The following is a 21,142-nucleotide window of genomic DNA, read 5'->3' as shown; positions in this document are numbered from 1 at the left end:
CCACCAGGATTCAGCATTTGCCATTTCTAGACTTACACACTGCCGCTTTCCAATTCTTACCTTCAGTCAGCGAGCCCTAATGGCCATCCTCCAGCAACCCAGCTCACCGAGGAAGTTTTTTTTAATTGTGGACATATTTCATTTAAGAGGAAAAACATTTAGTTCTAGCAATGTTGAAAAAATTTGCACATGTGGAAAAGTAACAGCTGCAGGTACGAAGCTGAACAAAACCAGTCTGCAATGCACTGCAAAACAACTCCCTATCTCATGCTAAACAAGCAGGGCAGACATAACCAACTCTCTGAAAACAACCGATTATTTTTGTGAGTGATCCACCTGCAACAGCTTAACCAGATTCAGGAACTGTTTAGCCAGACATCTAGTCAGCTTTCTGCAATTCCTTTCATGGAGACAATTATTCATGAACATGCATGGATGTGTGCACGCTCGTGCACACACAGTTACTTATGAACACGGTCCCTCCAGAGCAGGGCACAGGGCCTCCTGTATTTGTATTCTCCACACAGGCCACAGTGTGCACTTGATGCTCCCTCTCTGGCTCCTATCAATGACTTCAACATAACTTGTTTTGCTTACCGAGATGCCAGTTCAAGCGTACATCATACCAGGGTACATGAGCTTCCTAAACTGCTGGGGAGAGGCGGGGAATCAGTGTACAAAGGTCTGGTGTAACAGCAACAGCCTGTTGGTTTCAGAGCACTTGGAGAACAAAGCAGGAACTCACTTCAAGTATACTCCAAATGCAGCTCTCCAACATATACTCCTTTTTGTTGTTTTGACTTGGATTAAAATGTACTTTTATATGTCTTCTGAATACAGTACCTTGAATTATAACAAGCAGGATCAAAAGGATACCCTGTAAGATGCCCTTTATGCTATCTTGTAAGTATGAAATAGCAAAACGTAACAATCTTCGTATTTTCATAACCAGGTAAAAACAAGCACTGAGCTCATATTGCAGAACAAACATGAAGCTGGCTCTCACACAAAGCACCACTGTTCATCATTTGTACTCTATTCTCATCATCCTAGTCTGGGAGTTTGTCATAGTAAGAGTATTAAAAAAAAAAAAAAAAAAAAAAGGAAAAAAAAAATCACTGTGGATCTTCTCTCTCACTCAAAGCAAGGAAACCTCTGACGACTGCATGTGCCCTGGTGCAGCTCTTGCTTTCTAGAAAAAAAGGTACACTTACGAAGCTGAATAAAGCCTTCCCAGATGCTTTCATGTGAGGCACGGCTTTTTCCACAGAACACCACCTCTCTCAGCAGGAAAGGCTGCCCAAGCAGCTGAGCGCTTTTTTCTGTACTACACACACAGAGCCTGACAAGGAGCTACTAACACTGTATGAAAGCATATGCAAGCTGAACTCTTCTCGCACATGCCTGCAACCCAGCAGATTTACCTGGAAGCTGCTGCCTTATGTCAGCAGCGCCAAGGAGATTTTTAAAAAAAGAAAACTTGACACCTGGCTCCACAAGACGGTACTTTGGATAATGCCATCACAAAAAGTAGGACCTACTGTAAATATGCTAACGATGCTAGCCAGTTCATCATGAACAGGGCAGCGTGGTACAGAACATCTTAGCCATTCTGACTCAGAAGCTGTAGGTTGGGCGTACCAACACAAAAAGCAGCACCTAAATGTTAACAACCCTAACTATTTTGTAATGAAAACAGCACTATTTTGCAGGGGATCTTAGCCGTCCTTGGTGTGCAATGCTGTCCAGGTGTGTCAGTGTTCAGGAGGTGAAATCCAGTAGCATTCACCTAACCTGAGCTCTGCCAGAACAGCCTAGGCAGTTATTTTCTCCCGTGGATCACACTTGCTGAGGAATTACACTGGCAGGTTGGAAAGGGATAGCAGTGAACAGCTGAGGGGGAAAGAGAGGGAAGGCTGAGCCATAGAACTTCACTGGGGTTTGCAGCCAGAACTGCATCCTGGACTATGGTCTCCTGCAGAACATGGGTGGCATCTGCTCTGGAGCACTTCAGACTGGATGCACAAGTATGCAGGCTTCTGTCTGCACAGAAAAATTCCTACAGCAGGAACATACCGTGAATAGACATGGTATTTCATTCTGCAGTACTTGTGCAGACATGTTTTTTAATGAAGGTATCCATCATTCTAAAAAAGAATGTGGAAATATCAACATCTGAGAGCAAAGTGAGGTGGGAGAATGACCCAATACGCACAACTATAATGAAAAAATATTAATTCTACGGCTAGGCTATAGGTCTTAGAAAATACAAATCATATTTTGCTTTTATACTCATACAGTAAAAGCACTTGGATAACTACAGTTCAGATAAGCAAGTTTCCACAATAAATCTAAGGCAGAAAATATGTGACACCCAAGGCACAGAACATCATGGTCTCTCTTCTATGTCCTCTTTTTGCATTGTCCCCTTTCCACTTAACATCATCTCTGTACTTTGCGTAGCTAGGAAAAAAACCACAAATCTGCCGTCCTTCATCTTTCAGAATACTTTTATGTAAATAAAAATTATTATATCAAGCTCTTAGTGTACTAGGCACACAGAATTAAAACACACCCAGAATCAATTAAAATTTTTGTAATATGTACTTTAAGCTTGTCTAGATCAGAACACACCACCGACAGCTCTCTCTGCAGTGTATACTTCAAATGACAAAGAGAGAAAGATTGTCTTTATGTGTCACAGGGTGCACGGCTTTGCCACTTGTAATATTCATTAGGGGTGAAGGACAAGGGGGTTTCTGGTGCCCAGGCACCGTCCTTTCAACTTGACATGCTTGGTCACATATCAGCCTCTTCAGGTGCCTTGAGTCTGAAAAGCTGGAAAGACCTCGGATACACATTCCCACTTTTTCTAACCGCTCTAAATTTAGGATCTCAGTGAAGTCGCTATTCCATCCTTCCCCCTTCCCCAAGATAAAGGCGGCACTGAAAAGGAACACACAAAAATCAACCAATCTGGCCCATGAAACATGAGCTACATTCACAAGACAAAAATAGAAAGCTTTCATCTTTCATTATCAGACACTCCACAGCACAGGAAGCTAAAGCTTGAGGCAACGGTAGGTTTCAAATACTCCTCAAAATGTGAGCAAGGCTTTCCTTTTCTGCTCTGTGAAAGGCTAAAAGAAGTTAGCTTGGCAATGACAAACGTTAAAGTCAAACAAGCCTCTCCAACAGCAATCCAAACAGAAGGGTCTTGGGGCAGGCAGTTGTTTAAGCAATAGCATCATCCCCACTGCATAAATTCTCCTGTTCAGAATGACAGCCCTTGCCTCCTCACTTCTGCTGATTCTAAAACTCTACATTTTAAAATCTTAAATTCTAAAATTGTAAAGTTTTTAAGATTCAGTCCTAGCCCCCAGAGAAAGTCAGGAGGGAAAAGGAAGAGGAAAACACCATTGCTAGAGAGTTGATGCTTCATGAGCTTCAAAAATTGTACTTGTTTGAAGCCCTCCAGCCTCCCTCTGTAAACAGCAGCCTGAATTTAATGGGGTTTGTATCTGCTCTCTAGGGTTTGGGGAAGGCAGATAGAAGGGAAGGCAGGACCAGAGGAAAGGAGAAACACGCTGTACTGCTCCTCTGTCAGGGTGTGTCAAGTTCTTCCAGAAGTCCCCTCAGCCTCCATCTTTAGTCTCAACAACAGATTATACGGCCATCTGCTGAGCTTCAATTTTTTTAAATGTTTTTATTTTAAGAGAAGTCATCAGTGAAAGAACAACTACACAAAGTCACAACCCTTCCTCAAATACACTTTTTTGGTGGTGGCTTTATCTTCTTACCTGTTCTTGCCTGCTCTGTAGTTCCCCAGTGAAACCAGAGACAAGCTGGATTCACTCACCTCACTAGCTGGGGAAATGCTGTTTATGAATCTGAATGGACTTTAACATGCCGTGAACTGGAAACTGCACAAACCATTTAAACTTACTAAAGTGAGTCAGTCTGGCTTTTTCCATCATTCACATCTAATCCGTTCCTAGCTTTACTACACACATTCAGAGAGCATCTTTTGGGCTCTATCATCTGTTGGGAAATATTACATTTCATTAACCAGCCATGTGTTTCTGCCTCTTTTGTCCGTGCAAATTCCTGAGACATAGCAGAGAAATTGCTTCCTTTTTTATTGACGGAGTTCAGCACAACAGCAACACAAGCATCACCCTCCTCCTGGGCAAAAGGACAAGGTGCCTGGAAGTGTTGCCTGTCGGACGGTAGATCACTGAATGATGGGGCGAGCACTGTGAAGAGGAATTACCGCTGCTCCCAGCCAGCATGAACGGGCACACAGAGCAGTACAGAGGAGGAGCAGGAGAAATACTCCATTGGGGTGAAAAAAGAAATCAAGACACAGTTTTAGACTTTTCCATGGCACTGCTGTCCCTACTTTTAAACAATGAAATGAAAATTTCCCTTAGGCATCCCACAACACTTGTGCAGAGCATCCGACATCAACATGCCTTACAGGCGACTTTCAACAGTCTCCAGAAATGGAATTAACTTTCTTATTTTACAGCTTGGGAAATCCAAGATGCCTATGAGGCAGACAGCATGAAAACAGAAGCAAAACTCAGAGCTTAATCCACTCAAAGCTAGAAAAACCTCAATAATCTCCATCTATGGATTCTTAAAGAACTGGCAAATGAAATTGTAGGGCTAGGTGCAAGGACTTTAATAAAACTATTAAGTATAAGGTGGCATATGATCTGAAAACATTCAAATGCAGTAACTAGGTTTAAAAAAAAAAAAAAAAGGCCAGAGGAAGTGGCAAACAAAAGTCATCCAGGCAACTACTGCTCATAAAAATCACCTCAGTAGAAACATACGGCATTGGAACACGTTGTAAAGGGAGGCATAATTAAAGAAAGAGGCTAAAGGAAAACAGAATAAAACACAACATCAGTTTGCCAGCACCAAAAAGAAAAACACATCAGACCAACATGACATTCTTTCTCAACATAGCAGCTCATTTTCTAGATGAAGGAAATATGTTAGCTCTAACACAGCTGAGTACCCTACGGCATGCGGTGGTGTTGCTTAGGACACTGGAGGTGGGAATGAAGAACTTTAACGTGGGCAGGAAACTTGCTACAAGGGACAAAACAAGGGTTATACGAAGACCAGACTACTATACAAGTCAACATTTCACCTAGGACACTGAGACAAAAATCCTCAGCATTAAGTCTAAAGGCCTCACCAGTAAATGGTTGAGGGGAGAGACAACTACTTGTGTGACAGGACACCAGAAAAAGCTTGGTGTATTTGCATTCTTAGGGGACTGTAAGTGTCCCTCTTATTTATTCAGTAAATCTTGGAAAGGAGGAAAGCTACTTAAATTTACAAGGAGTTTAACAGGCACAAGAACAAGTATGCTGTGATGCTGTCAACCAACTGTGACAGCATCTCTGTCAGAAATTGGAAGGTTCCTCACCACCAGGAAAGCAAGACATCAGATGGGAGCAGCAGAGGCAAAAACCCTAAAGGTAGAGCTTGGTTAACATATGAGCACTGTTCTATGATGTGGGGTGCTTGTAACAGCAGGGACTGGACTCAACAAAGCAGTCCTCTCTTGGAAGGGTTTATTTCATTCATCAATATTTTAACAGATTTTAACACAGGTGTCTCTCTCCTCTTTCATGAGAGCTTATTCAAAAAGGTAGTCATACAGTAATGCTTGCCAGAAGACTTCAAGATGGCAGTTGCACTAACTTTTCAGTTAAATATCCTACACTGTGACAATACCAGAAAAGCTCCACTTTTTGAAGGGGAAGGAGAGTTTGTTTGTTTGTTTTAAACAATATTATGCCTCCTTGCTCTGAGCAAGTCTTGAAGGCACTGACAATCTCTGTGGGAACAAGTTCTGGGACTGGGTTCAGGGCAGCAACATCCAGCACACCTTCTCCTCAAAGTGGCAGAGCAAAAAGGGTATGTAGCACTAGTCCAGTTAATAGGTTATACAGCTGAAATGCAACAATCGCAGACTTCACTGAGAAAAGGTAAGGTTTAATAAGAATGAGTAAAAGTTAATTTTAATAATGACATTATAAGGCTTGGATTTTCTTGTAAGACAAAACCCAGACTCAGAGACCTAAATTCTACTTACATGCCCATAATTATTACTGCCTACAGACTGTTCTTTCCTATTGCTATCTGGCTGTCTTTCTTACGACTAGCCAAAGGAAGTCCGGTGGAATTTAGGCTGTTAAATTCTTGTGCAATCCTAAAAGACACCTGGGACACTGCAGGTCTGTAGGCGTAGCTAGCCCCAGCTCGATGCAGCTAGGTCCAGCAGTGCATTCAGTTCTCACAGACTACCTCCTGAATCTACAGAATTCATGTAAGATACATATAAAAAGCAAACTACTCTATCCCAATTCAGTTATACAAGAGTGTTCCCACTAACGCATCTCATTGGGAAGATGGAGAAAGGTAGATGTAACGATGGGAAAAAGATTTAATACGAGCCATAGAAAAATGGCTAGCAAAAAACACCCACCCACAAGCAACGATCCAGAACAGCATGGCATGCAAGGGACACAGAATTAGCTGCCAAGTAAGATGTGAGCAGTAATAGAAGATAATCAACAACAACAACAAAAAACCCACAACAGTTGCTCAACTTAGAAAGAAGAATCAAAACATCCTTAAAATGAGTCAGTAGATCTGATCTTATTTCTTCCAGTAAGTTGCAGTAACGTGAACAGTAACATTCCCAAGTTGGAAGTTATTGTTCACTTTATATAAATACTAAGCCCAGGATTCTACATGGAAATAATGTGTACTTTAAAAGGAATGAATAATTTTTATTTATTTATTCATTACTAATATTTAAAACAAAGACCTGCTACACTTCTAGATTCCTCTGCTGCAGAAAAAACTGCTGCCAGGAAACTGTAACATAATGAAATGAACACCTACAAATCCAAAATAGTTCACGTTCACTAACAGAGGAAATAAAAAGGCAAGATGGTAAAGAAGGGGAAAATCATGCTCATCTAGTAAGTGCAAGTAGATTTCTATTTCTTATTAGTCCATCTCTTATTAGTCCTGCTAAAGAAAGGTTACTGTGCATTCTCAAACAGCACACAATTGCCAGATGTAAGTGCTTCTGCATACATAGAAATACTACAAAAGTAGCCATAAGGCTAGGTATATACTGCACTTCCCTCCATCCTGCTGAATAAGCGTAGTCTAGACTTTAAACCATTTTTGGCTGCATTTGGAATCTCACAAAGAAAGCTCTCCTTTCCATAGTCTATGATTTGCAGCACACCCCAAAAAACAAGAGGACAAATTAAACTTGCTTGCCATTCCCCAAACTACTATCCACACCACTCTGTCAAGAGGCTTACAGTTTTCTGCATTACTTTATTTACCCCCATGTCCTCCATCTACTGAATGACTAGGGAACAAGCTACAAAGAGGCTGTAATTGTCTAACAGATTGGAGCCTGATGGGAGACGTACGAGACCTCAGTCTGTTCAGGACCTTGCCAGTAAATCCAGGCAAGTCCCCTTACTTCAGAGTATCTTCTCATAATCCTTCCTTACTTTGCCTATTTTAAAGCTTTTGAAAGGGATAGTGCCTTGGGCAATCTGTAGTTACGTCTACCACAGCTTATAGAAAAACCTGAACTAGCTCAGGAAGCAGCCCAGCTACGGTACTATGAAATCACTATTTGCTGCTATCACCTCCTCCTTTATGTACAATACAGCTCCTAGCATCCAAGCTAGCGCGGTCTCGGCTTGCCCAAGAATCCCTACCCATTACACTGAATACTGCGGATAATTGCTTTTGGATTTCTAGACCCCATTATAATTAAAAATAACAGAAGAACAGATCGTATTGAAAAATCTTGGGTTTTTCAAACCAGGACAGAACAGAGCTCAGTCAAACGTCCTGCTTACTCTTATCTACCCAGGAAATACCCAGACAGTGTACGTGTGCTCTTCTGATTCCACCCAGCAATTCCAACTGCTACCTCAGTTTATGACTCTTGCTCACCTGCTCTCAGGGACCCACGGCGACCACAGGTCCTACTCGAGATCAAAAACAGCTCAGCACAAACAGATGGGGCAGTCTCCATTAAACCAGACACTTCCCACAGATGTGGCTCCTTCAACTTGCCAGCGTTAAAACGTGGCAGAGATACTTAGAGACCATACATAATGGGAGCAACTGCTTTTATCGGTATGGAAGAAAGTTTAAAAGGCAGTTTGGATGTGTTTATTGTATTTCTTTAAGTTTTCTTTTCCTTATTTCAACTTTAGATTTTTAAATGAAGTGCAAACATCTATCTGTCTTGAAATCCTTCTTCAGGGGATGTACAACTCATAGCAGAACATGAGAATATACCATATATATGAAATCTGATTAAAAAGCAGAAACACTTGTTTTATATCCACATCACTTGATATCTCGTGGGTTTAGCCAATACTTTATTCAGCTGAAATATCAGGACATTTTGGAGAAACGCTGATTCTGCTGAAGGCTCAAAGCACCTCCCATATTCATAAAGGGTCCATTTCACAAATGGCATCATATTCCTTAACATTTTTATCCTGAAGAACATTCAAGTCCCAATCAGGATCAGAGCCACATTGTGCTAAAACTGAGAAAAAGTATATTTAGATATCATCTATCCCCAGTGATCTCGCAAGAAGACATGCAGCATATGGCAGATGAAAAAACAAAAAAGGGGGAAGGGGCTGGAAAGAGAAAGGAGACTGACTGTTAAAAATACTTCAAATTAATACTTTACTGAACAAGAAAAAAAAAAGATTAAAAAAACCCAAAAAAACTACACCAAAACACTTTGTCATGAGCTCAGCATTTCATGGAAACACATAGAGGCGTATAGGCATTTTAAACTAAAATGACATTGACATTTCTATGTCAATTGTTTTGCCCTCTATCTCTTTATTCACAAGAGTAGACATGTGCCTTAGTTCTATTTAGTACCTTAACCTATTAACTAAAGAAAAAAGTTTCACACCATTATTGAAATTCAACATTTCAATTCCCGCCCTCCCAAAATAGTACTTCAGAATTCTCATTTTAAGAATACTTCCCAAAATATTGTTTCGGGTTTTTTTTCAATTTCAGACAAGAAAACATTAATTTCCTGCTGCAATGCTAGAATTTCCAAAAGAACAAATGTGCTGGTTTTGACTGGGATAGAGTATGAATAAACCGCAATACTATCGCAAGCCAATGGTTCCTGCAACCTAGTGACCTTTTAGAGGTAACCGAGAATTTCCATGAGCTCACTTCACGCAGAATTATGAAGGGATGTTAACCTACCATTCACCATTTTACTGCCAAGTCTCGTAATATCTAGTGCTTTTGTAAATCCCACATCCTGATGTCAATATCAGAGTAATATCAGAGCACATTTTATTCTCCAAAACCACCTGAGCATGAACCTCAGGCTTGCAAAGAAAAACTTGGATATGCTACCAAAGTTCACTCTAAAAGCTACAAAATCAGAACACAAATAAAACCAAGCCACTGCTTTAAGAACAACCACAAACATCACAAACTTTTCAACTCAGGACCCAGAAAAGGGTCAAATGGAATTCAGGAGGTCCTGCTGCATGGGTTTGAAATCTTTACTCTTCTTTGGTGAGAGAAAGAAGGCTCCTAGCACAGCTCCATCTACTCTGCCAAGGGACATGCACAAAAGAGCAGGCGAAATGTGCCGTTTTCATAACGTCCTCTACCGTCACTTGATTGTAACAGCCCTTGGCAGGCTGTTTTAGAGCGTGGTCCAGTACAGAAACACCCAAGCACTACTGAACCACCCAAGCAGCGTACAAAAGCATTTAGTGCAGGTCATGGAAGTTGCCTCCTGGCCTGCCGCAGACCCCACGCCAGGCGACTAAGACAGCTTCTTGAGGAGTAAGTTGATCCACACAGAATTCTTCCCTGTCACAATTCACACTGGAAACAACTTGGCCAAGCCTTGAGATAACCAAGATCTCACTGCATCATCCTGCAGCCTTGGTGTATGCAAAGCAGGGGGCAGGTGAATGAGGAGTCCAATCAGTGGAGAAGCGGCAGGGAAACTCCCTGAAGGTAGAGTAGGGGCGGCAGCAGCAAGCATGGCCATGGAGAGCCTTCACACCTGTTCGGGGCACTGGCTGGGATTAACATGTGGTCTGACTTGATCTGCTTCTAGCATGGCCCTGTCTATCAACGCTGACAGGTCACAAGCTGTCTGTGGGGTTAGGAACCGAAACCAGAGCCTTTGGCATCTAGTGCTTACCTGTTGTCTGATATCTGCGGGAGAAGAAAGCTGTTAAAATGAACATGGCGGTGGCCTCCAATAAATTACTCCATGTAAACCGTAAACCACATGGCAGCTACCCAAGGAAGTAAATGCAAAACTCAGGCCAAGTGTACACGCCGCGACGGGCAGCGAGGCTGTAGAGGCGTTGGGGCTGCTGCGTAACTGCAGGCCGTGGAAGAAGTGAGGCGGCGAGGGCTGCTGAGGCTCCCGCCCTTTGCTCAGCTGGGCCAGGCCAGGCACCCAGGCAGCCTCCCTCCTCCAGTGCACCCACAGGACGACCAAGGAGCCACTGCCATGTCCTGACAGCAGATTACCCTTGGGGTGCTTCTGCCTCCCACTCTGCCCCAGTGGGGCGGGCAGGACTTTATTTACATATTTCTTTTTGACTGAAGCCATCTTAGATTCTCAGAGAGCTGGTGATAACCTCCTCTCATCAAACCAGCCTGCAGTGGCCCTGGCAGCAGGCTAGTGGCCAGGTCCTGCTCGCAGAGTAACACCACCATCCCTGGCTGCCTCCACCCCAGAAACAGTGGATGGCAGCATGTGAGCTCCAGTAATGGATGTCCCCCCAGTGCACCCCTCCCAAGGAGCTGCCACTGGGAACTGCTGTACCCGTGAGGAAACACCGGCAGCTGAGCACACACCCGGCCACCGCGGGGGCCTCTTCAAGTAGCCGATGTCATTCACCCACAGAGAAATTACCACCCAGAGGGAAAATCTGAAGACGCAGGTGTCAATAGGTACCTGCGCAAGCAGCAGAAGTTACTCCTGAATTTCCTCTCACTTTTTTGGCCTTCCCAAGGCCTGTTTGATGGGTCTTCTCAGATACATGCAATGACCACTCAAGACCAGCGCGCCTGTGTGCCCACCCTCCCCTTGTGGTTTATCTACATCTCACTCCGGCACTCATTCAGCAAGCTGTTACACTAAGCATAAAACAAGCAAATTATACAGTAGATAAAATGCCAAGCTTCTCTTGCACTGCCAGCTCCATTGGAAAAAAAAGTGATGAAGTCTGCATGCATATAATCACAATAATTAGACACTTGTAACCAGCTGAATATCAGCATGCATGCTGAAATTAAAATAGCACAGTTTGAAAAATATAAGAGGGCAGGATCTGTGCAGTCCTATGCTGCAGAAGAGGGAGGGAATATTTTTTGGCTAATTCAGTTCTATCTCAAAGAAAGCCCTATAGTGTTGGCTTTACCAGCTATCGCTCACTACAGAAGAGCTGCTGAGTTTGTTGTACATCAGCACCCTCGTTGTAAACATTTTTTAACTTAAGGAATTTAAAACTTGGCTGTGGTTGTGGGCAGCCAGGCCTACATTTGGAAAATTTAATAATGCTGTGTAGTTTGGGTTTTTTAATTTGGCTCTTCTGCTAGCATTAAAAATACCTCTGTTCTTAGCACACCGTTTTTCCCTTTGCATGTTGTATAGCCACTCACTGAGAAAGCCACTTCAAAGTCTTTGGGAGTTTAAACAAGGATGAAAAGCCTTTTAGTGTTTTTGTTTAAGAGTTGTCAGAGTTAATGTCAACAAATGCATAAATCTAGCACAGAATCAATCTTCAATATTAGCACTCATCACATAAGTTAATCTCTTTAAAACCAGTCTGCTCATCCTGGAGACACTATTGCTAACTTCAAACATCAAAGTAACCCCCAATTCAAAAGACTCAAGAAAGTTCAAAACTGTCAACCCGCCCTTCTTCCCTTTTCAAAACCTCCATCTTCTAATGTATTTTAAAACTGTATGTCTCTCCGAGTCTTCCCTTTTCCCCCGCTAAAGCAACAATTTTACAACTTTAAGAATATTGCTTGCTTTCTGGAAATAAAAGATAGTCGAGAAAAACTTATTCTATTTAGGATGACGCAGTTACTAATTTTCTCTGGACATGTCAGCAAAGTTTTCCTGCAGTAAGAACTAGGAATAAAGTTAAGAGTACTATCTATTCATGTTTTTTAATACAAAACAATTGCTTTTTTTACTTTTTGGTTTCGTACATTATTTTTTCCATCTCACATTATCAGAATGTCTTGAACCTACAACCTTCTAAATGTACAGGCTATAGATGTCATTAATTTTACACAACCCATAGTAAGCCCACTTCTCTCTCTCCTCCATTCACTGAGATTTTGCAAGATAGGTGTTTGAAACAATTTCTTTCCTATTGAATTCTGTTATAGTGAATCAGTAAACAGGCACAGAATAACCAGAAAGAGATAGGGGGAGAGAATATTATTTTTGGAACTGTATATTTCAAGTTGTCATACTTCACTGGGTAAACATATTACAAATTGTTATGTGAATTAAATCTTCAGGAAGCAGGCTGAATAAATGCAGGATTTCTGTCATGTGAGTACTACTGGGTTTAAAAGTAATAAGATATGATTAGCATTACCGTAGTTGTTCTTGCTCTACTGTAATCAACTCAAGTACATAGTTGGTGTAACAAGAAACAAAAAGCTACCATGAGAATATGAGAATCATTACTTTTTTAGAACATATCTAATTAGTGCCTTGTTTGAGGAAGCAAAATGAAAATTATTACTTATGGTAGATATTATTCGTTTTATCCTCCGATGACTTTTCCCATACTCCTATAAACTTCAGCATTGCTAAGACAGAGACAGAACTTAAAAGCTTTTCACCTGTTATTAGATCACTTTGCAATATGTTTGAGGTGTGACAGCGTGGCTTCCCGCAAGCATTTACCATTTAAATTTCTTACAAGAAAGAGGTTTTTTACTAAGGTCTTTAAATGAAACTTTCCCCAAAGACAAAGTTAACATCCAAATTTTATCTCAGAAAGTTCTCGATACAGATCTCATTTAGTTACTGTTTTGCATTCTTCTTGTAACAGTCATTTACTTCATATTTTATCACACTAATTGTTTCAATGAGAAATTTGAAAAAGCAAGGGATAAGACAAGATTCCCTCCTATCATGCAGAAATAGTACTTTCATGTGCAGAGATGAGAATTCAATCTGAAATACTCTCAATACAATTGCAGACATGAATCTTTGTTAAGGATTATTTAATAAATCCTGCAGGTCTTCCAGTTGCTGAAAAACTAGCAGTACAGAAAAGAATCCCCCAGTTAAGAAACTGGGCAATACTGAAATCATACCCAGTACCTCACAATTTACAAACAAAAAGGCCTGCAACATAACACTTCAAAAGGCTTGGCCACCGGAGAAGACACATGTGGGACAGACATCTGTGCAAGAGATCCTAGCCAATTCGCTGAGTTAAAGGCAACTGGTTTTGAATGTGAAGAGGTTAATAACACAGCTGTTAACAGCCTTCATCCTTGGCTGACTAAGATTTGGGTGAACATGGCCACATACCTCATGAACAGTTGTTCTACTGAAGGATGCAAGATCCAGTGCCGCACAGCATGTGCCATGGCCAGGATAAAGCCATTAGGAGCTACCGTTACCTTTCCTGCCCTGCAGCACTTCTCCGGCAAGCTGTCATTCCTGCTGCATATGTCTCCTAAGACAGTAGCTCCCATCAAGGTTTCTGACAGCAGAGCACAACTTTCCTTCTTCGTACAGCTTGTTTACACAGTAAGATATTAATACGTCAGGGAAAAAAGGTGCAAAGCCAATGGCTACACACATGCAGTAAACAAGAAAAACTTCATGCTATTGAAGGAGCTACGTGACACACAGGCATTTAGGGTGCAACACAGCTCTAGCAGCCCTAATGTTGCACACATCCAGCAAATGGGATAAGGACGAATGCCACAGATGCTGTAAGTTTGTGAACAGCTTCAGTGCCCTTGTGAAACTACTCCAGACACAAACGTTCAAAAGAAACCATTTGACTACAAAACATCCATCAGTATACCCCAGGCTGGGACAGTTCTTCCCTTCCTGAGAGTTTCTTTTCCAGGCTTGCCAAAAGTCACCCAGAGCTGTCTGACCCCTGCCAGACTGTAACACTAACAGGCAAAGTCCTCTGGAGTTTGTCTCTTCAGACGTTATCGGGGGAAACCCCAGGATGCCCGCTTTTCTCTGTGTTTACATTGTGCCTCAGAAACAGTTTTGCTGAGACAAAGCAGCTTTGTGCAAATTCACACCACCAATATCCTCTGACACAGAGCCAGAAAGAAAACCTCTGGTTATATACTGTTTTTCATCACCATCAAAAGCCCAGAGTAGATGGAAACACGCTTCAACAGACTTTAGGCAGTATTTGATGTTTCCTAGCATCAAGCAATCCATAGAGGAACTCCACTGCAGGATCACCCGACACACCTTTCCTGTCCATCCGAAAGTAATTAAACAGACAAGTCCAAATGGCTTCAGCCACTTCAGAGAACAAATGTTTTTTTTTCCAACTGCCCAGGAACGAGTTTGCTCAATGACAAAATATCAGTTATTAACTAAGACATAAGACTGGCAATGTTCAGGTAACAATTGCACAGGAAAAAACAGATTACCCCAAACAAACATTACTTAATAAGACATCAAGAATAAACCTAAAACAATTCATACAACACAACTAAGTCTCTAGTCACACAGATTCTTTTCAAATTAAAAAAAAAAAAAGGCTCAAAATTCTTTAGCTCTTGAACACCTACCAAACCCTATGCTGAAGTATGGGTACTACTTGAATAGCTGGATTTCAGCATGTGCTAACCTACTTCGCTGAAATGGTGCCCAAATAACTCATAAAAATTTTATACTGTATTATATAAACAACTGTCTGGCATAAAAGTCATGTACTTCATTAGACACCCAAGCTTCCTATGTTTAGACCTAAAAGAGATATCCGCATCTATTTGAGAACCATTAGCATACATTTAACTTGCCACTGATTTACAAGGTCTGCAAGTTATTTGCACCCCATGAGGTCACATACTTTTAGTCAGAGGTTTAGGGAAAAGAAACAAGGAGGAATATGTAGCAGAATGTAAATCATGTAAATTTGTTCAGGAGCTTCCTCTTATATTGGTACAGAAAACAGTCAAAACAACCTTCAAAGACATGAAGGAGGTCAACTAAAGGCCATTTAACCATTGCTGGCAATAAATGGCACCAGGCATGAAAACCAAAGAAATACCTTAAAGGTCCGGTCCAGTTTTCTATTTGGTCAGTTCACCTGGTTTTCAGCTTCCCTAAATCATTCCTCAACATTATTGCTTGCTTAAGAAACAGAAATGGAAAGATATCCTTGGCCATATGGAAAAACATACTGTAAGTCAGTGAAAAAACACTTCAATCCAATGCCACCATTCCCAAGAAATGGCAGAAATACAATGTTTTAGACTTATGCTTTGAACGCTGAGCCTGAAAAAGCAGGACTCCTGCCTCAAAAAGACACTTGAAGAGCAGCAAAACAAGTTTAAGAATTGCTGATTTCATGATCGATTTCTATTTAAATAAACTACCATTTCAATAAACTTCCAATGTATTTAGTAACATACTTCCTGACCATTTTTAACCTGCCAGCATGGTTACTTTGTAAGCTCTAACAGCTTGCCATTCAGTATACAAAATTGTAATACAAGAAGACAAGCAAGGTGATTTCCATCCCAGTCCTGCCCAGCCAGGGAGATTATGCACTTCTTGCAACTCACCACCACCTTCTTTCAGAAAAAGCTTCCTTCTTGATCATCCTCTCTTTCACTGCATCCCTGGTTTTACTCCTCCCTGTAAGACCTCTGTAATAAAGGTCCAATCTAGAAGACTATGGTCTCTCCACAAAATAGGTCCGCACAAAATCAGGCAGTTCGCCCCAGGTCAGCTGAGTGGCAGGAAAAAAGATATACTACCCAAATTTAAACAGATAAAGATCAGTCATCATTTACTCTTTGGGATTCGACATGCAGCCTTACTGGAGGTACGGCTATCCCCAGCAAATGCAGCTGCCATCCAGATGCACTTAAAAGGGCTGATTTTACTCTGAAGGATTCAAATGCAAGTTATTTGCTCTTATTCTTACAGTGGGCAATCTACTAGGAACTGGAAGTATGGAAGATATTTACAGTGGGATGAACTTAACTGAAAGCCTATTTGGTATGTTTCTTGCAGCACTCTTGCCACTTGGTTGTGAAAATGAAAGATCTAACTAATACGGCATGTGTAACAGTTAAAAAAAACTTAAGAGTCTGGGATGACTGTACAGGAACATGCAGGAGATGAACACTTTCCAAAATAAACTGTAACAATTGTACATCATAGCACTTCACAGCTGCTCCCTATTTTCCTTAGCTTTGTACTATGTATTTTCTGTATAGGCATATACACATACCAAACAGGTCTTCAGGTGTGCAGTAGGATTTAGTGTTTGTTATCCTATGTCTGCACTCGTTTCTCCCTTCTGAAACAACATGAAAACGGTGTCCCACAGTAGAAGGCCCATGCCCATGTCCAGCGTCCCCAGTGCAACACCCATGAGCCACAGCAGCAAGAAACTTGCTGTCCCAACAGCCAGTCCTTCCCTGCCACCCTGAAGTCTGCCAGGCTGACAATGCCCTAAGCCCTACTTGTTTCACTCTGTTCTTGCAGCTTTCAAAAAGCAGACACTGGGTGCTACTGTAAAGAGTATAAAAAAGAGTAACAGGAAGAGGGACAGGGAAAAAAAAAAGGCTTTTTATTAGTATTGAAGTTTTTCCAACTGAATTAAAACATGTAAATCAAATCTCCACTAAAAGAGCCACCAAAAACCTCTCTCTAAAATAAATACTACTATAGAAAGGGAAAAGAGCTAGAAGGAACAATTTAATTCAGAAAATAATCGTAATTATGCAATACTCACCCAACAACAGTGCTTTTATCGACACCCATTCAGCAACTTAAACACTTTCCTTCCTCCACAGAAATCACAAAATTATTAATTCATTAATTCAGCTAAGCCCACAAGCCCATTAGCAGAATGCCTAATTAATTCAAAAATCAAGCATACTACTGACACATCAGCTTTAGGCGGAAGGCCAGGCTGCTGGAGGACAGCACAAGTGTGGGACCTGCTGCAGACTGACACCTATAAGCTGTGTGGCTCTGACAACTTTGCACAGAAACCTCTACTGCAGATTAAACATGTTCAGCAGAGCTAGATCATAAAGGCTACATTTAAAAAGAAGAGAGAAGAAGGGGGAACATCCAGAATCATCGGGGATTCTCTTCCCTTTTATAATTACTGACAGTAATTGATTTAAATTAATTTAATTACTAAGCATTATAATCATAGAATCGTTTAGGTTGGAAAAGACCTTTAAGATCATAAAGTCCAACCGTTAACCTAGCACTGCCAAGTCCAGCACTAAACCATGTCCCTAAGCACCACATCTACACGGCTTTTAAATACCTCCAGGGATGGGGACTCAGCCACTTCCCTGGGCAGCCTCTTCCAATGCTTGACAACCCTTTCCATGAAGAAATTTTTCCTAATACCCAGTCAAAACCTCCCCCGGCACAACTTGAGGCCGTTTCCTCTTGTCCTATCACTAGTTACTTGGGAGAAGAGACCGACACCCACCTCACTACAACCTCCTTTCAGGTAGTTGTAGAGAGCGATGAGGTCTCCCCTCAGCCTCCTTTTCTCCAGGCTAAACAACCCCAGTTCCCTCAGCCGCTCCTCAGAAGACTTGTTCTCCAGACCCTTCACCAGCTTCGTTACCCTCCTCTGGACACGCTCCAGCACCTCGATGTCCTTCTTGTAGTGAGGGGCCCAAAACTGAAAACAGTAGTCGAGGTGCGGCCTCACCAGTGCCGAGTACAGGGGTACGATCACTTCCCTACTCCTGCTGATCATGATAGAGACTGTTTGCCAAGGAAGGCTGAATGGTACTGTGACCAACTCGCTGGGTTTAAGAAGAGCCTTGTTCTTTGCTGTAGAAGAAAAGTGACTTGCCCATTTGCAAAATATTCTTTCTTTGCAGTGAAGTCAAAAGGATCAAATAATATTTATAAGGAGCTTCCCATACAATGGAAATGAATAGAATTCCAACAATAGAGTAAGTTTACACCTTAATCCCAAAGGGCAGGAGAAAAAAAATACCAGTACAGTCAACTACAAAAGGAAGAAAGGACTCCAGGGCAGCCACAGAGCAGGAATGAATGCTATTTCACAGCCAAGTGACAGGAATTATCTAACACAGATGGACCTCAACCACTGCACAAGCCCGACACGTCCTAGAAAACTTCCCTGTCAAGAAAAGCCTTGGATAGACTCAGAAAACTTGAGCAACAAAATCACTTTATTTTCTCAGTAAATGGCACATATTCAGTTCATTTGGGGGGGAGGACCCCCAAAAAACCACCAAAACAAACCCAAAACAAACAAACAAAAAACAACCACAAACCCACAACCAAAAAAACCCAGTATTTAATGCAGCATCACTTGTTGACCCCCTAATATATCAATCAATATTTTATAGGACAATTTTCAAAGTCACTGAGTAGTTGATGATCTTGGAATAATGTCTTCTTTTGTATCTGACAAATTACTTGATCACGGTCTCCTCTTTTTTTTTTTAATTGCTGACATGTCTATTTTATTTGAATTTTATCAAATTAATGTGAATCCTAATTTGAATTCTAAGAAATTCTTTAATTGTGGTTTATAGAAACTAATTCTTTACTGCAATTAAAACTTCAAATCTTTTACGCTACACTAATGTTGTACAAAGTTTGCTAATCTCATTCCATGTCCTCTGCAAGGCACAAATTCACTGAAACTCTTTGAGAAAAGCTTTCTATTATGAAAAAAAAATTAATGTGATATTTAAAAGACTTTCTAGTAATGGCTAATACTGTAGTAATAACTACGAAAGGGTCAGTAGAGCACATAACTCCAAGAAGAAGATTATTTAAAATAGTTTTTAAATTATGAATTACATAGCTGTCTTTCCCATATAGCTTAGAAATACTTCACTGAAATATTTAAGTTTGGATTTTTAAGCAATGCTAAGTATCACTGGATGTATTATGCACAAACTAGAAGAGGCTGGTTCTCAAAACTAACAACTCGATGTCAGATTTGTGAATGAAATGTTAAAGAAAAGAAAAAGTAGACGATGAATGGCAGTAACTGTGACTAGTAAACCTCATGACATTCACAGCAAAGCACCAAAAGCTCATTTGTCTGCTGTTCCCAGCCTTCAGCATGTACCATCGAACATTACAGACACCAGAGAATTTGCTGGAGAGATAATGGGCAATAAGGGTTTGGGGTTTATTACATTGCACATCTTTACAAGGTTTATTTTACACTTTCAGAAGACATGAGTGGAGGAGGTACCTAAGTGAATTTCAGCTCACTTTATTACGGGAATGCTTATCTTGGGTTTGTTCAGAGAGCTATTCAAAGACTTTGCTGAAGCCAGTAGAATGCCTAATTGCCACCTCAGAGGCAAGACTTTCCCCACCAAGCTGCACGAGGGGTTTCGTTCAAACGATGCACGAGCGCTCAGCTAAACAGAAAGGGGAGTGAATGCATTTAAACTGGGTTAAAGGAAATCTCCAGCTCCCAGGCAGCAGGGGAGGGGCAAGGGACAAAGGGGCAGCGAGTCCGGCAGGCCTGCACACGCTGCCTGCAAGGCATGGTCCTTGCTGCCCAGTCGCCTCTGATCCAGAGGGACAGCAAAAGCCAGTGCCTGCACCCTGCTCCTCACGTTCAGTCCCAATGCACTTCTGCAGTTGAGTGGACTTTCACAGGCAGCCGCCCAAGTTTGCTGAATCGGCGCCGCCATATACACAAGACGCAAGCTCAACAGTAAGCTTGGCAGATACTCCTGAGCCAATTTCTCCATGTCAGCTGGGGCACGTGGACTCAATTTTGCTCTCTTTTGTCCTTCTTAGCCCAGGCTCCTGGAGCTAGCCTCCTAGGCTGTGCTCACTTCTTCCAGCCAATCTTTAGACTCTCAGTGGACAAAGAGGAAGCAAGATTGAGGCATCAGGCTCGTTACGCTAAGAATGGAACTGGGAAGACTACCCCAACCTACGTTTTAGCTTGTATTAAGCACATGCAGCTATTATGTCCTATAACCACTCTTCCTGACTTTTGGGATGCTCCCTCTCACATCCTTGCCTTCTGTAGCAATACTTCACCTCCTTTCGCCTTGTCTGAGGCATTACTGCTGCAAAAGCAACTTCATTATTTTAAGAAGTATGTTCAGTTTTGTCACACAAGTCAGAGATTAATATAAGGAACAAAACCCATTTCTGTCATAGCTCATCACTGCACAAATTCTTCCCCAAAGCTGTAATGTTACAACTGTCTTGTTTTAATAGGAAGCTTTATTTAACCTTGGTGTATGTATTCTTCTGTTCAAAAACATACAAGTGTAGTGCTGCATATAATTTTGCACAGCACCCTCTTAATGCCAAAGAAAGAGAATTAAAAAAAAGTCATTAGTGTGAGCTTTTTGGTCCACTGCTTTATTCCAGCTTCAAAACAGGAGATTAAAGTTTCAGTGAGCGATACTACCAGTCACGCAATCCACCAAAGCCCTGGATCCCTTGATGCTGCCCCCACTCCTATAGTATACAGCCTTCTGTGCTCTGCATCAAATCTTCAAACCCTTTACTGAATGGGCCTCCAAAGAGTGTGTCTCATTATTTAATCCAGAAGAGGTTATGTTCTCAAAAAGGAGGGGAAAGGCGACAGACTTCCAGACCCTCCAGAGAGAAGCAGCAGCACCCCATGAAGGTTGAAACACTTTAAGCAGGAGGTGCTTTGTAAAATTCTCATGTGAGCCCTATTCCTGGACAGCACTTGGCTGCCTTAACCTTAAAGTAACTTGCACACACTTTCAATTTTTGGCTATGCGTTCATGGCATTTGTTTTCTTTATAGATGCCTCTGTGTTTTGCA

The 21,142-nt window shown here is 41.5% G+C and overlaps 1 protein-coding gene across 5 annotated transcripts in view; it reads right to left on the bottom strand.

Annotated features, from left to right (window-relative positions):
• The window catches only part of CARMIL1 (capping protein regulator and myosin 1 linker 1), a 197,505-nt gene that overhangs the window by 142,442 nt on the left and 33,921 nt on the right, over window positions 1-21,142 (bottom strand). The gene's annotated exons all lie outside the window — the stretch shown is intronic.

The sequence above is a fragment of the Aptenodytes patagonicus genome, chromosome 2 (assembly GCF_965638725.1).
Source record: "Aptenodytes patagonicus chromosome 2, bAptPat1.pri.cur, whole genome shotgun sequence".
Lineage (NCBI taxonomy): Eukaryota > Metazoa > Chordata > Aves > Sphenisciformes > Spheniscidae > Aptenodytes > Aptenodytes patagonicus.
This window is presented reverse-complemented; position numbering and strand designations above follow the sequence as displayed.